Source organism: Protomyctophum parallelum (assembly GCF_964188405.1).
Source record: "Protomyctophum parallelum genome assembly, chromosome: 21".
Taxonomy (NCBI): Eukaryota; Metazoa; Chordata; class Actinopteri; order Myctophiformes; family Myctophidae; genus Protomyctophum; species Protomyctophum parallelum.
This window is the reverse complement of record NC_139713.1, coordinates 23277369-23294183: the sequence shown is the minus strand read 5'-3', so window position 1 is coordinate 23294183 and position 16815 is coordinate 23277369.

Below are 16815 nucleotides of genomic sequence, written 5' to 3'. Positions count from 1 at the left end.
ATAAATGTGAACTAGGGGGTGGCAATTGCCTAAATCAGTGTTTTTCAACCTGTTTCATATCAAGGTCCATTATTTATTTGGCATTTGAGCCACGGACCACCATTTGATGAGATTTAGCCTTTCAGACCCAAAACTAAAGAATATTTTGCACAATTCCATGCTGTATTGATGTTGGTACAATAGGAGAGATGACAGGCAAATGTTCACTCAAAGTAACACTTTTTCTACATTCTCTAATTGTATAGACTTAGGCTCCATCTTGCACCACCCTTATCCCTAAACGTATGGATAATCTATCAGAAGACATGATGAGATTGAACTTTTTATGTATTGACAAATGTATAGATTTTATAACAATGTTCTGCTAATGGTCTTTAATCTGTAAATAATCATTTGTAATATAACTTTACTGTGAATGTGACTATTAATTACAAACCTTGTGTCTTCAGACATGTACAGCATATTATGTCCCCACGTCTCATATTTGCCATCGACAATGAAAGAAGAAATTAGGTCATATGTCCGCCAAATATGATGACAATGAAGGTAAAATGTACATATGTAGACGAGCAAATCGGCTAATCAATCACATTCAGTTCAATGAAAGGAGAAATTATATCATATCATATATCATATGTGCCTTGCCTCAATTATGACGTAAAGTTTGTCCAGTCTCATATTTTGCCATTGACAATGAATGGAGAAATTAGGCCAAATGTCCGCCAAATTAATGTCATTATTCGCACAGAATCACAGATGATAAAACATGTTAAACATTCTTAAAGTAGTATAATGCGGTGTAATGTTTTCTGTCAGAAAGAAAGTGTGTGTATGTCGTGTGTGCGTGCGTGCGCGTGATCCAGTGTAGTTTATTTTATTATCACCAACAATAAAATGCACTTATTTATAATAAATAACTGACCAATTAACCAACCACTTAAAACTGACATTGCCATAGACATTTTAAAGCCCCATTTGCAATATTGAATCAAAAAGTAGGCTTTGCTGCCACGTTGTGGAAATAATGGTAAATTGCAGAATAAAAAAATGACATCAGTTCGTGACAAAACTAGTGGGAATGTGGGATGGATATCCGTGGATATGCTCCTGAGGAGGAGGATTCTAAAAACGACTTATAAATCCTAAAGCCTTGTTTATACTTCACTGTGCAACGGTCCTATGCTGGAAAATAGCAGATATGCAAACTCACAGCACATCTCATTCAAGACACTGAACTTGCAGATCTGCCATTTTTGAACACACTATAAAGTTAACCATTTATCATGCTGCTCTACGTGGCACTGCATTCTGTGACATTAAACCAAATGGCATTTTCCACTCTATGACACTACTGTTCTACATTTTTGTCTAATAAAATAGGCTATTAATTTAATCAATCAAACTGCATTAACTAACAGAGATACTACTAACCAAGCTATCCATGTCAACATGCTCTATAGGAGTCTCAATAACGGGTATAAGTAACGTTTAATGTTTAGTAATGTTTAATGTAGCAGAAGAGGCCATTCATTGAACAGAGTTTTGCACAATTTTAACATCACAGATCGATTGAAATATGAATCTACTGTGCTGTGCTACACCATGATATATTAAGAGTACAATAACATTCCATTGTGAATAAAAACGTATTAACCACAGTGTAATGCTAAAGGTTTCATCACAGGGCTGTCTGATTCATGTAATATCATTAAAAGTGTTGTTGGTGACAGTTATATGAGTTGGAAGCATTAAGACCCATTTTAACCCTCAATGGCTTCCTTTCTGACAAATAACGTTATTGTAAAAAAAAAAAAAAAAAAAAAGATTCACGCGTTCATACAATGAGAAGCGGATGGGACCAAGGGACCCGGATGTAACGTAGAGGACTACAATAGATTCGCGGTTAAATCTCGCGGGCGTGGCCTCACACCGGAAGGAAGTGACGCCGCCCTCGGCCTCAAATACGGAAGAGACGCGTGGAGGTAGGTTTGGTCAGTGTTTGTTTGGAACGTGCCACGTCACCATCGCGGGTCCGTCTTCGGAGCAAGTAAGTGATTAAATGTTATTTAATACTTAACGCTGTTGTTGTTTGTGTGTTCAAACGTCTATCACTTGAAGTTACTTGTTATGATGTTTATATATGATGTTTGTACGAAACTGTAAAACAGTGTTTCAGTAGCCGAATGGTTAGTGTCGAAGGTTTATAAACAACTATGCCCGGCCTCAATGTTTACTAACCGTCGACCCACTCGACTACCGAAACACGGCTTTAAAGAGTAGTATTTACATATCTAAACACAACAAGTAACTTCAAAAGTGATAACATGTTTGAGCCACGGACCACCATTTCACATTAATAGACTCTCACAATGGTGGTCAGTGGCTCAAATGGGTCTGAGAGACTAGATGGCCTCAAATGGTGGTCCGTGGCTCAAACGCTGAATAAATAATCGACTAGAGTTGAAAATAGTATTGTTTGGTAGGTAAAAGGACAAACATTCTGTGAAAATTGGCGCGAAGCAACAAACATTCTTTGAAATTGGTGGGAAACGATCCCGGGCACTCATGTTAACAAAGCTCAGTCACTAACCACTATGCTACAATCAGCATTATATAATCAAAGGATCAAAAGTAGCAATCTTCTACGTTCTCTAATTGTGTAGTTTTTTGGAAATTAAAGGACAACTTTAGTTTTTTTCAACCATGGTTCATGTTTTAGGTTGTTATTAGAGAAAGTAAAAGATGAGTGTTAATTTTTCTTCATTTGCTGCTTTCTTTGGTTTTAGGGATTTTAGCGGTTTTAGACAGGGGGGCGGGGGCATTCGAGCATTGGGCTAAATATGTATTTCTTTACAAAATATTATGGCGATTTTATTTATTTATTATTTACTATAGTCCTACTAGACCCCAGGAAATTACAAAAGATCACAGGATCTACTGAATGTGAAGGTAGCCTACTGGGGGGAAGCCACACTGTGTGTCATAGGCTCAATGTCAGTTTGACACATTCAGTAGATCCTGTGATCTTTTGTGGCGAAATGTAATTTATTGGAGTTTAGTAGGACTAGAGTAAATAATAAAAAAATAATTCGCTATAAAATCTTGGAAAAAAATACATATTTAGCCCCATGCTCGAATGCCCCCACCCCCCTGTCAAAAACCGCTAAAATCCCTAAAACAAAAGAAAGCAGCGAATGAAGAAAAATTAACACTCATCTTTTACTTTCTCTAATAACAACCTAAAACATGAACCTTGGTTGAAAAAAACTAAAGTTGTCCTTTAAGCAGATGATTAACAACAATTGAACTATTGAGAGTGTAAAGATCTACTATTGGGGTCAATTTGGTTACCTAAATTAAATTGCTCTGTATTGTGACAGTAATCATTGCTATAGAGTGTGTGTTCAGTAACAGTGTTAAATAGCTCTATATTGTGACAGTAATCATTGCTATAGTGTTTGTTCAGTAACAGAGGTCTCCCGGTCTCTCCAGCTTTTTGTTAAACACAGTCCCATAGTAACAGTACCTCCCATTCACTCCCTTTCACTCTGAATGGGAGTGACAGTCCCATAGTAACAGTACCTCTCATTCAGTCCCATTCACTCCCCCATTCACTCCCATTAACTTTTATTCACTCCCATTCAGTCACATAGTAACAGTACACCCCATTCAGTCCCATTCACTCTCATCGTATCAGTCCCATAGTAACAGTACCTCCCATTCACTCCCATAGTATCAGTCCCATAGTAACAATACCTCCCATTCACTCCCATCCACTCCCATGCACTCCCATAGTATCAGTCCCATAGTAACAGTACCTCCCTTTCACTCCCATTCAGTCCCATAGTATCAGTAACTCCCATTATCTTGCAACACAGCAGCCAAGTATATGCAGAACACATATACACGCATTTGACATAACACAAACAACAAGACAATTTACATACATAAAGACATGAAGACAAGAGCAATATCCACCGCTTAGATTATCCTGTGGCTACTACAACTCCTGATTAAACCCTTTTCTATTTATTAAAGAGCTGGAGAGACAGGAATATTCCTGTTACTGAACACACACTATAGCAATTATTACTGTCACAATAACTTTGTACTTTTGCTACTGATGTTTGTGTGCAACATTTGAGCTGGTGTCAAGTCACCTTAATTCAAGTGATAGATTATATACAGGGGCATGCCATGTGGTCTACCTGCACAGCCTTTGTGATCTACTGGTAGATCACGATGTACCTTTTGGGCACCCCTGCAATACAGGATTCCTGTCCAGAATTGTTTTTTATTAAATATAGAGGGTTTAAGTGTAGGGTTTGTCATGTTGGTGTTCTCTATAACTTTTCGTCCTGGGCATGACGTTAAACTGTCCAGTGTAACTCCAAGTTACATGGGGTGGGTATGGTTTGAGAGTTTGTGATGCTCAGTTCTTTTTTTGCGTCTCGGTTCCTCAGGTGGAAGCTGCATAGTTGGGTTTTTGATGGGTTGGGTTTCAGGTGGTTGTATTGTAGTAGCTTGACATTTCTTGGAGGGCACTTTCAAGGACAGACTCAATCTTCTGGAAGTCTGCTTGTTGGGTCGTAATGCAGAGGTCGTCGGCGTAGATGAAACGCTGGCATTAGGCATTGGGTAGTGGCTGGTCGTTTGTTTAGATATTGAAAAGGAGGGGGGCGAGCGCGCTACCTTGTGGGAGGCCGTTCTTTTCGGCTTTCCATTTACTCCTCTGGTCATTTAACTGAACATAGAAGCGCCTGTTGTTGAGGAGGCTTTTCCTGACCATTGTGCGGTGTTGGACAGTGTCGTAGGCAGCAGAGAGATCTCTGAATGCTGCTCCAGTTATTTGTTTCCCCTCAAACCCATCCTCAATGTGTTGGGTGAGGTTGAGCTCTGTCCAGCACAGGAGCGGCTGGGACGGAAACCAGCTTGGTCTTTAGTCAGCTTGGTATCTATGAGTGGCAACAAGGCGTTGGAGTAGCAGCTTCTCATATAGCCTTGTAGGTGATGCAGAGGGAAATGGGTCGGTAGCTCTTTGTGGATAATGGGTCTATGCCAGGTTTAGGGATTGCAACCACGTTGGCCTTTTCCCAGACAGAAGGGATGGTTTTCTGTGCTATGCATGTGTTCAGCATCCCCACAAGCCAGGTCTTTGCGTTGGGTCCCAGGTGCTGTAACATTTCTGCCAGTAGGTCATCAATCCCTGCTGCTTTTCCGGGTTTCAACTTTCCCATTGCAGTTTCAAGTTCTTCTAGGTCGAAGGGTTTGGTTTGAGGGCTGGCTGATTGTGGTTGGTCTGATACCACTGTGCGATGGTATTCTCCTGTGGGTCGGTGGCGGTCTTGGTCACAACTGGTGGCCAACAGTTGTAACCAACACCGCCACCGACCCACATAGAATACCATCGCACAGTGGTATCAGACCAACCACAATCAGCCAGCCCTCAAACCAAACCCTTCGACTTAGAAGAACGTGAAACTGCAATGGGAAAGTTGAAACCCGGAAAAGCAGCAGGGATTGATGGCATACTGGCAGAAATGATACAGCACCTGGGACCTATCGCAAGGACCTGGCTTGTGGCGATGCTGAACACATGCATAGCACAGAAAACCATCCCTTCTGTTTGGAAAAAGGCTGGAGTAGTTGCAATCCCTAAACCTGGCAAAGACCCATTATCCCCGAAGAGCTACCGACCCATTTCCCTCCTCTGCATCACCTACAAGCTCTATGAGAGGCACTACAATTTCTGAACAGACTATATTTACATCAATATGTCTGGGTCCCCACCTACTCACTCAGGGTTGACGTGTCACACCTGCAGTGATGGGAGGGGCACCAAAATGTGGTATTTTGATTGTTTAATGGGGGCACTCCCTTAGTATAAAAGTGTATGTTTTGTGTACACATGACCTGATGAAGATCAAATGGATCGAAACGCTGTCAGTATTTCAACAAAGAACGTCTTTCTTATACCTGTGGTGTGCGGGCTCCATCCAATACCTACACCAGTTGTGATGCAACAGAGTTTGCTGTGACCGTTGTGAATTATGGGTGGTGTGGTTTTTGCCAAGACGGTGGATTGTGGCCCATGCCTTCCTGCTGTTATTTGACATGTTGGTGTTCTCTGTATCTTTTCGTCCTGGGCATGACGTTAAACTGTTCCGTTCGAGAGGACCAGCGACCCTCGAATGTAAACGGCCACGAAAGGAAATTATGTGTGTGTGAGGTGTTCTCTATAGGTTGGGTTTCAGGTGGTTGTATTGTAGTAGCTTGACATTTCTTGGAGGGCACTTTCAAGGACAGACTCAATCTTCTGGAAGTCTGCTTGTTGGGTCGTAATGCAGAGGTTGTCGGCGTAGATGAAACGCTGGCATTAGGCATTGGGTAGTGGCTGGTCGTTTGTGTAGATATTGAAAAGGAGGGGGGCGAGCACGCTACCTTGTTGGAGGCCGTTCTTTTGGGCTTTCCATTTACTCCTCTGGTCATTTAACTGGACATAGAAGCGCCTGTTGTTGAGGAGGCTTTTCCTGACCATTGTGCGGTGTTGGACAGTGTCGTAGGCAGCAGAGAGATCTCTGAATGCTGCTCCAGTTATTTGTTTCCCCTCAAACCCATCCTCAATGTGTTGGGTGAGGTTGAGCTCTGTCCAGCACAGGAGCGGCTGGGACGGAAACCAGCTTGGTCTTTAGTCAGCTTGGTATCTATGAGTGGCAACAAGGCGTTGGAGTAGCAGCTTCTCATATAGCCTTGTAGGTGATGCAGAGGGAAATGGGTCGGTAGCTCTTTGTGGATAATGGGTCTTTGCCAGGTTTAGGGATTGCAACCACTTTGGCCTTTTCCCAGACAGAAGGGATGGTTTTCTGTGCTATGCATGTGTTCAGCATCCCCACAAGCCAGGTCTTTGCGTTGGGTCCCAGGTGCTGTAACATTTCTGCCAGTAGGTCATCAATCCCTGCTGCTTTTCCGGGTTTCAACTTTCCCATTGCAGTTTCAAGTTCTTCTAGGTCGAAGGGTTTGGTTTGAGGGCTGGCTGATTGTGGTTGGTCTGATACCACTGTGCGATGGTATTCTCCTGTGGGTCGGTGGCGGTCTTGGTCACAACTGGTGGCCAACAGTTGTAACCAACACCGCCACCGACCCACATAGAATACCATCGCACAGTGGTATCAGACCAACCACAATCAGCCAGCCCTCAAACCAAACCCTTCGACTTAGAAGAACGTGAAACTGCAATGGGAAAGTTGAAACCCGGAAAAGCAGCAGGGATTGATGGCATACTGGCAGAAATGATACAGCACCTGGGACCTATCGCAAGGACCTGGCTTGTGGGGATGCTGAACACATGCATAGCACAGAAAACCATCCCTTCTGTTTGGAAAAAGGCTGGAGTAGTTGCAATCCCTAAACCTGGCAAAGACCCATTATCCCCGAAGAGCTACCGACCCATTTCCCTCCTCTGCATCACGTCTTTCTTATACCTGTGGTGTGCGGGCTCCATCCAATACCTACACCAGTTGTGATGCAACAGAGTTTGCTGTGACCGTTGTGAATTATGGGTGGTGTGGTCTTTGCCAAGACGGTGGATTGTGGCCCATGCCTTCCTGCTGTTATTTGTCATTATGGTGTTCTCTATATCTTTTCGTCCTGGGCATGACGTTAAACTGTTCCGTTCGAGAGGACCGGCGACCCTCGAATGTAAACGGCCACGAAAGGAAACTGTGTGTGTGAGGTGTTCTCTATCATTTCATTCCAGACTTCACTGTCTATCTCCTGTGTTTTCCATTCATCTTGAGCGTTACACAGTCGTCTGATGTGCGGGGGGAGGTGCCGGCTAGCGCATAAAGGCACGGACGGGACAGGTGTTGTCTTGACCCATCCCGTGATGATGCGACAGGTGTCATTTAGGGCTGTGTCGACCAATTTGGTGTGACGTGATCGGCTCCAGCTTGAGCAGGCATACTCTGCTGTAGAGAAAGACAGGGCCATGGCAGTTGCACGGATTGTTTGTGGGTCTGCGCCCCACTTGGGAGTTCACTAGTTTTCACAGGATGTTATTGTGGGTGTTGACCGTGGCTTTTGTGTTCTCCAGGTGTTTTTTTGAAGAAGAGTGTCCTGTCCAGTGTAACTCCAAGATACATGGGGTGGGTATGGTTGGAGAGTTTGTGACCATCCCAAGTGACGCTCAGTTCTTTTCTCGCTTCTCGGTTCCTCAGGTGGAAGCTGCATAGTTGGGTTTGTGTGTCTTTCTTTTTCTGTCTTTCTTTCTTAGGATGGAGATCAAGGTAGACGCCATAGGAAGGCTCAACACTAGCCGATGCCCCTAGAGATCCATCCCAAAGCTTCCCTCAGGGAGCACAGCAAGCCAGCTAGCCAGCAAGCCTGCCCAGTCAGCCAACGCAGCCAGTCAGCTCCGCCAGTCAGCCAGTGTAGAAAGTCAGGCTGCCAAGCCAGAGCATATCAGCCCTTGCAGTCAGCCATTGCAGCCATACCAGCCTTGCTCAGTCAGCTCAGCCAGGCCTCTCTTGAGGCCTGGCTCTCTGTCTGCCTGGCCCGGTCTGCCCTGCCCTGCCTTGCAGCAACAGAACCAGCCTTTCTGGAAAGCCAGCCAGCTCAGAATGCGAGCTGAGCAAGCCAGTGCAGCAGCAAGCCCAGACTAGGTTACCGCAGCCTTACTGTGCAGCCACAGCCACTCAGTCTAGACCAGCAGGAGCTGGCCAGGCTCCAACCCTTGCAGCGCAGCCTTAGGCCGGACAGTCCCCCTGCCTGCACTTTGTTGCCTTCCTGGCCTGTCTGCCTGCCTAGGCGCCTCGGTCTTCCTGTCTGTCTGCCTTGGCCTGCCAGTCTGAAACTGGTTTAGACTAACTGCGTGCTTGCCAGCTGCGCTGGCTTGCTGAGCTCGTATTCTGAGCTGGCTGGCTTGCCAGCAAGGCTGGTTCTGTTGCTGCAAGGCAGGGCGGGGCAGACCGGGCCAGGCAGACAGAGAGCCAGGCCTCGAGAGAGGCCTGGCTGAGCTGACTGAGCAAGGCTGGTATGGCTACAATGGTTGACTGCAAGGGCTGATGTGCGCTGGCTTGGCAGCCTGACTTTCTACACTGGCTGACTGGCGGAGCTGGCTGGCTGCGTTGGCTGACTGGGCGGGCTTGCTGGCTAGCTGGCTTGCTGGACTCCCTGAGGGAAGCTTTGGGATGGATCTCTAGGGGCATCGGCTTGTGTTGAGCCTTCCAACGGCGTCTACCTTGATCTTCGTCCTAAGAAAGAAAGACAGAAAAAGAAACACACACACAAACTCAACTATGCAGCTTCCACATGAGGAAGGCAGGCAGGCACGCAGGCAGGCACAAGCTGCCTGCGTGCTTGCTTCGCCCTCCAGTTGCTGCTCCAGTTATTTGTTTTCCCTCAAACCCATCCTCAATGTGTTGGGTGAGGTTGAGCTCTGTCCAGCACAGGACGGGACGGAAACCAGCTTGGTCTTTAGTCAGCTTGGTGTCTATGAGTGGTATGAGGCGTTGGAGTAGCAGCCTCTCTTGTAGGTGATGCAGAGGAGGGAAATGGGTCGGTAGCTCTTTGAGGATGATGGGTCTTTGCCAGGTTTGGGGATTGCAACCACTTTGGCTTTTCTCCAGACAGAAGGGATGGGTTTCTGTGCCATGCATGTGTTCAGCATCCCCACGAGCCAGGTCTTTGCGTTAGGTTCCAGGTGCTGTATAATTTCTGCCAGTATGTCATCAATCCCTGCTGCTTTTCCGGGTTTCAACTTTCCCATTGCAGTTTTGAGTTCTTCTAGGTCGAAGGGTTTGGTTTGAGGGCTGGCTGATTGTGGTTGGTCTGATACCACTGTGCGATGGTATTCTCCTGTGGGTCGTGGCGGTGTTGGTTACGACTGTTGGCCACCAGTTGTGATGCAACAGAGTTCGCTGTGACCGTTGTGAATTATGGGTGGCTCCCTGAGGTCCTTGATCGCCATTGGGTCCAACAGTGGTCATTGAAGCGTGCACACACATGCACACATGCACCTACACACACAGGGGCACATGCGTATGCACACCTGGACCTTTAAATGAACAACAACACAAAAACTAAGGCACTGGTGTCGGACTTCTGGTTTACCGGAACGGGGTTCAACTCCCTGCAGTGCCCTGCTCAATGTGTTGTATTTCATTCATTGGTCCATGGTCTCAGGTCATTGAGCGGCGCGCTATAGTGTGCGATTCTTCATCATTGTTGAGGATTTTTTAAAGGTGAAAATCAAGGAAAAGCAAAAGGCTATAGTCCATGGTCACGGACCGCATACTGGTCAAGGTCATTTATACTGGTGAAGATCATTTACTAGTCTTCTAAAGGTCATTTATACTGGTGAAGATCATTTACTAGTCTTCTAAAGGTCATTTATACTGGTCAAGGTCAATTACTAGTCTCATGAAGGTAATTTATACTGGTCACAGTCATATACTGGTCACGGTTATTTCTACTGGTGAAGGTCATTTATACTGGTCAAGGTCATTTGTACTTGTCAAGGTCATTTATACTGGTCAAGGTCATTTACTAGTCTTATTGAAGGTAATTTATACTGCTCAAGGTCATTGATATTGGTCAAGGTCATTAAGCGGCACGCTATAGTGCGCGATTCTTCATCATTGTTGAGGATTTGAAAAAAGGTTAAATTGCAGAAAAGCGAAAGGCTAAAGTCCATGGTCACGGAGGGCATACTATAGTATGTTGTTTTTCTTTTTTTTGGTGGTGTGCGGGCTCCATCCAATAACTACACCAGTTGTGATGCAATAGAGTTTGCTGTGACCGTTGTGAATTATGGGTGGTGTGGTCTTTGCCAAGACGGTGGATTGTGGCCCATGCCTTCCTGCTGTTATTTGTCATGTTGGTGTTCTCTATATCTTTTCGTCCTGGGCATGACGTTAAACTGTTCCGTTCGAGAGGACCGGCGACCCTCGAATGTAAACAGGTGTTGGGACAGGGTCAGGTGTTGTCTTGATGCATCCTATGATGATGCCACAGGTGTCATTTAGGGCTGTGTCGACCAATTTGGTGTGACGGGATAGGCTTGTAGGTGATGCAGAGGAGGGAAATGGGTCGGTAGCTCTTTGGGGATAATGGGTCTTTGCCAGGTTTAGGGATTGCAACCACTTTGGCCTTTTTCCAGACAGAAGGGATGGTTTTCTGTGCTATGCATGTGTTCAGCATCCCCACAAGCCAGGTCTTTCCGTTAGGTCCCAGGTGCTGTATCATTTCTGCTAGTAGGTCATCAATCCCTGCTGCTTTTCCGGGTTTCAACTTTCCCATTGCAGTTTCACGTTCGGTCTTGGTCACAACTGGTGGCCAACAGTTGTAACCAACACCGCCACCGACCCACATAGAATACCATCGCACAGTGGTATCAGACCAACCACAATCAGCCAGCCCTCAAACCAAACCCTTCGACTTAGAAGAACGTGAAACTGCAATGGGAAAGTTGAAACCCGGAAAAGCAGCAGGGATTGATGGCATACTGGCAGAAATGATACAGCACCTGGGACCTATCGCAAGGACCTGGCTTGTGGGGATGCTGAACACATGCATAGCACAGAAAACCATCCCTTCTGTTTGGAAAAAGGCTGGAGTAGTTGCAATCCCTAAACCTGGCAAAGACCCATTATCCCCGAAGAGCTACCGACCCATTTCCCTCCTCTGCATCACGTCTTTCTTATACCTGTGGTGTGCGGGCTCCATCCAATACCTACACCAGTTGTGATGCAACAGAGTTTGCTGTGACCGTTGTGAATTATGGGTGGTGTGGTCTTTGCCAAGACGGTGGATTGTGGCCCATGCCTTCCTGCTGTTATTTGTCATTATGGTGTTCTCTATATCTTTTCGTCCTGGGCATGACGTTAAACTGTTCCGTTCGAGAGGACCGGCGACCCTCGAATGTAAACGGCCACGAAAGGAAACTGTGTGTGTGAGGTGTTCTCTATCATTTCATTCCAGACTTCACTGTCTATCTCCTGTGTTTTCCATTCATCTTGAGCGTTACACAGTCGTCTGATGTGCGGGGGGAGGTGCCGGCTAGCGCATAAAGGCACGGACGGGACAGGTGTTGTCTTGACCCATCCCGTGATGATGCGACAGGTGTCATTTAGGGCTGTGTCGACCAATTTGGTGTGACGTGATCGGCTCCAGCTTGAGCAGGCATACTCTGCTGTAGAGAAAGACAGGGTCATGGCAGTTGCACGGATTGTTTGTGGGTCTGCGCCCCACTTGGGAGTTCACTAGTTTTCACAGGATGTTATTGTGGGTGTTGACCGTGGCTTTTGTGTTCTCCAGGTGTTTTTTTGAAGAAGAGTGTCCTGTCCAGTGTAACTCCAAGATACATGGGGTGGGTATGGTTGGAGAGTTTGTGACCATCCCAAGTGACGCTCAGTTCTTTTCTCGCGTCTCGGTTCCTCAGGTGGAAGCTGCATAGTTGGGTTTGTGTGTCTTTCTTTTTCTGTCTTTCTTTCTTAGGATGGAGATCAAGGTAGACGCCATAGGAAGGCTCAACACTAGCCGATGCCCCTAGAGATCCATCCCAAAGCTTCCCTCAGGGAGCACAGCTAGCCAGCAAGCCTGCCCAGTCAGCCAACGCAGCCAGTCAGCTCCGCCAGTCAGCCAGTGTAGAAAGTCAGGCTGCCAAGCCAGAGCATATCAGCCCTTGCAGTCAGCCATTGCAGCCATACCAGCCTTGCTCAGTCAGCTCAGCCAGGCCTCTCTTGAGGCCTGGCTCTCTGTCTGCCTGGCCCGGTCTGCCCTGCCCTGCCTTGCAGCAACAGAACCAGCCTTTCTGGAAAGCCAGCCAGCTCAGAATGCGAGCTGAGCAAGCCAGTGCAGCAGCAAGCCCAGACTAGGTTACCGCAGCCTTACTGTGCAGCCACAGCCACTCAGTCTAGACCAGCAGGAGCTGGCCAGGCTCCAACCCTTGCAGCGCAGCCTTAGGCCGGACAGTCCCCCTGCCTGCACTTTGTTGCCTTCCTGGCCTGTCTGCCTGCCTAGGCGCCTCGGTCTTCCTGTCTGTCTGCCTTGGCCTGCCAGTCTGAAACTGGTTTAGACTAACTGCGTGCTTGCCAGCTGCGCTGGCTTGCTGAGCTCGTATTCTGAGCTGGCTGGCTTGCCAGCAAGGCTGGTTCTGTTGCTGCAAGGCAGGGCGGGGCAGACCGGGCCAGGCAGACAGAGAGCCAGGCCTCAAGAGAGGCCTGGCTGAGCTGACTGAGCAAGGCTGGTATGGCTACAATGGTTGACTGCAAGGGCTGATGTGCGCTGGCTTGGCAGCCTGACTTTCTACACTGGCTGACTGGCGGAGCTGGCTGGCTGCGTTGGCTGACTGGGCGGGCTTGCTGGCTAGCTGGCTTGCTGGACTCCCTGAGGGAAGCTTTGGGATGGATCTCTAGGGGCATCGGCTTGTGTTGAGCCTTCCAACGGCGTCTACCTTGATCTTCGTCCTAAGAAAGAAAGACAGAAAAAGAAACACACACACAAACTCAACTATGCAGCTTCCACATGAGGAAGGCAGGCAGGCACGCAGGCAGGCACAAGCTGCCTGCGTGCTTGCTTCGCCCTCCAGTTGCTGCTCCAGTTATTTGTTTTCCCTCAAACCCATCCTCAATGTGTTGGGTGAGGTTGAGCTCTGTCCAGCACAGGACGGGACGGAAACCAGCTTGGTCTTTAGTCAGCTTGGTGTCTATGAGTGGTATGAGGCGTTGGAGTAGCAGCCTCTCTTGTAGGTGATGCAGAGGAGGGAAATGGGTCGGTAGCTCTTTGAGGATGATGGGTCTTTGCCAGGTTTGGGGATTGCAACCACTTTGGCTTTTCTCCAGACAGAAGGGATGGTTTTCTGTGCCATGCATGTGTTCAGCATCCCCACGAGCCAGGTCTTTGCGTTAGGTTCCAGGTGCTGTATAATTTCTGCCAGTATGTCATCAATCCCTGCTGCTTTTCCGGGTTTCAACTTTCCCATTGCAGTTTTGAGTTCTTCTAGGTCGAAGGGTTTGGTTTGAGGGCTGGCTGATTGTGGTTGGTCTGATACCACTGTGCGATGGTATTCTCCTGTGGGTCGTGGCGGTGTTGGTTACGACTGTTGGCCACCAGTTGTGATGCAACAGAGTTCGCTGTGACCGTTGTGAATTATGGGTGGCTCCCTGAGGTCCTTGATCGCCATTGGGTCCAACAGTGGTCATTGAAGCGTGCACACACATGCACACATGCACCTACACACACAGGGGCACATGCGTATGCACACCTGGACCTTTAAATGAACAACAACACAAAAACTAAGGCACTGGTGTCGGACTTCTGGTTTACCGGAACGGGGTTCAACTCCCTGCAGTGCCCTGCTCAATGTGTTGTATTTCATTCATTGGTCCATGGTCTCAGGTCATTGAGCGGCGCGCTATAGTGTGCGATTCTTCATCATTGTTGAGGATTTTTTAAAGGTGAAAATCAAGGAAAAGCAAAAGGCTATAGTCCATGGTCACGGACCGCATACTGGTCAAGGTCATTTATACTGGTGAAGATCATTTACTAGTCTTCTAAAGGTCATTTATACTGGTGAAGATCATTTACTAGTCTTCTAAAGGTCATTTATACTGGTCAAGGTCAATTACTAGTCTCATGAAGGTAATTTATACTGGTCACAGTCATATACTGGTCACGGTTATTTCTACTGGTGAAGGTCATTTATACTGGTCAAGGTCATTTGTACTTGTCAAGGTCATTTATACTGGTCAAGGTCATTTACTAGTCTTATTGAAGGTAATTTATACTGCTCAAGGTCATTGATATTGGTCAAGGTCATTAAGCGGCACGCTATAGTGCGCGATTCTTCATCATTGTTGAGGATTTCTTAAAGGTGAAAATCAAGGAAAAGCAAAAGGCTATAGTCCATGGTCACGGACCGCATACTGGTCAAGGTCATTTATACTGGTGAAGATCATTTACTAGTCTTATAAAGGTCATTTATACTGGTCAAGGTCATTTACTAGTCTCATGAAGGTCATGTATACTGGTCACAGTCATATACTGGTCACGGTCATTTCTACTGGTGAAGGTCATTTATACTGGTCAAGGTCATTTGTACTTGTCAAGGTCATTTATACTGGTCAAGGTCATTTACTAGTCTTATTGAAGGTAATTTATACTGCTCAAGGTCATTGATATTGGTCAAGGTCATTAAGTGGCACGCTATAGTGCACGATTCTTCATCATTGTTGAGGATTTGAAAAAAGGTTAAATCGCAGAAAAGCTAAAGGCTAAAGTCCATGGTCACGGAGGACATACTATAGTATGTTGTTTTTCTTTTTTTTGGGATGGTTTTCTGTGCCATGCATTTATTCAGTATCCCCACGAGCCAGGTCTTTGCGTTAGGTCCCAGGTGCTCAACTTTCCCATTGCAGTTTCGAGTTCTTCTAGGTCGAAGGGTTTGGTTTGAGGGCTGGCTGATTGTGGTTGGTCTGATACCACTGTGCGATGGTATTCTCCTGTGGGTCGGCGGCGGTGTTGGTTATGACTGTTGGCCACCAGTTGTGACGCAACAGAGTTCGCTGTGATCGTTGTGAATTATGGGTGGCTCCCTGAGGTCCTTGATCCCCATGGGGTCCAACAGTGGTTATTGAAGCGTGCACACACGCACGCACACACACATGCACCTACACACGCACGGGCGCACATGTGCATGCACACGCTAACCAAATGTAACTCTGAGAGTGTAACACATGTAACCAAATGGACCCTTACAGCTCTAACTCTGAGAGTATATATGGTGGCCGACGGGCACGTACAGGTCTAGTGTAACCAAATGGACCATTTGGTCCATGTCTGTAAGTCTGAGAGTGTAACACATGTAACCAAATGGACCCTTACAGGTCTGTCATTCTGAGAGTGTAACACATGTAACCAAATAGACCCTTACAGGTCTTTAACTTTGAGAGTGTAACACATGTAACCAAATTGACCCTTACAGGTCCAACACTGGTTATCGAAGCATGTACACACGCACGCACGTGTAACCAAATGGATCCTTACAGATCCAACACTGTTTTTTGTTAATCATCGAATGAAATGTGGGAGGTCGGCAAAAGAGAAAGTTTAAAAAATCAAAGCAAAGGTAATTCGAAAATGTTATTTTTGTGCTTTTGTGTTTCTCTTCTTTATACATTACTTTACTGTTTGAAATGTAAAATTTACATTTCAACGAAAGGACCTGTAAAGGACAACACAAAACCTAAGGCACTGGTGTCGTACTTCTGGTTTACCGGAACGGGGTTCAACTCCCTGCAGTGCCCTGCTCAATGTGTTGTATTTACATGGTTCATTGAATGGGGTTCAACTCCCTGCAGTGCCCTGCTCAATGTGTTGTATTTACATGGTTCATTGAACGGGGTTCAACTCCCTGCAGTGCCCTGCTCAATGTGTTGTATTTACATGGTTCATTGAACGGGGTTCAACTCCCTGCAGTGCCCTGCTCAATGTGTTGTATTTACATGGTTCATTGGTCCATGGTCTCAGAGGTCATTGAGCGGCGCGCTATAGTGCGCGATTCTTCATCATTGTTGAGGATTTTAAAAAAGGTGAAAATCGCGGAAAAGTGAAGGGATATAGTCTATGGTGTCGGACTGCATACTGGTCAAGGTAATTTATACTGGTCACGGTAATTTACACTGATCAAGGTCATTCATACTGGTCAAGGTCATTTATACTGATCAAGGTCATTTATACTGGTGAAGGTCATTTATACTGATCAAGGTCATTTATACTGGTGAAGGTCATTTATACATGTCAAGGTCATTAATCCAT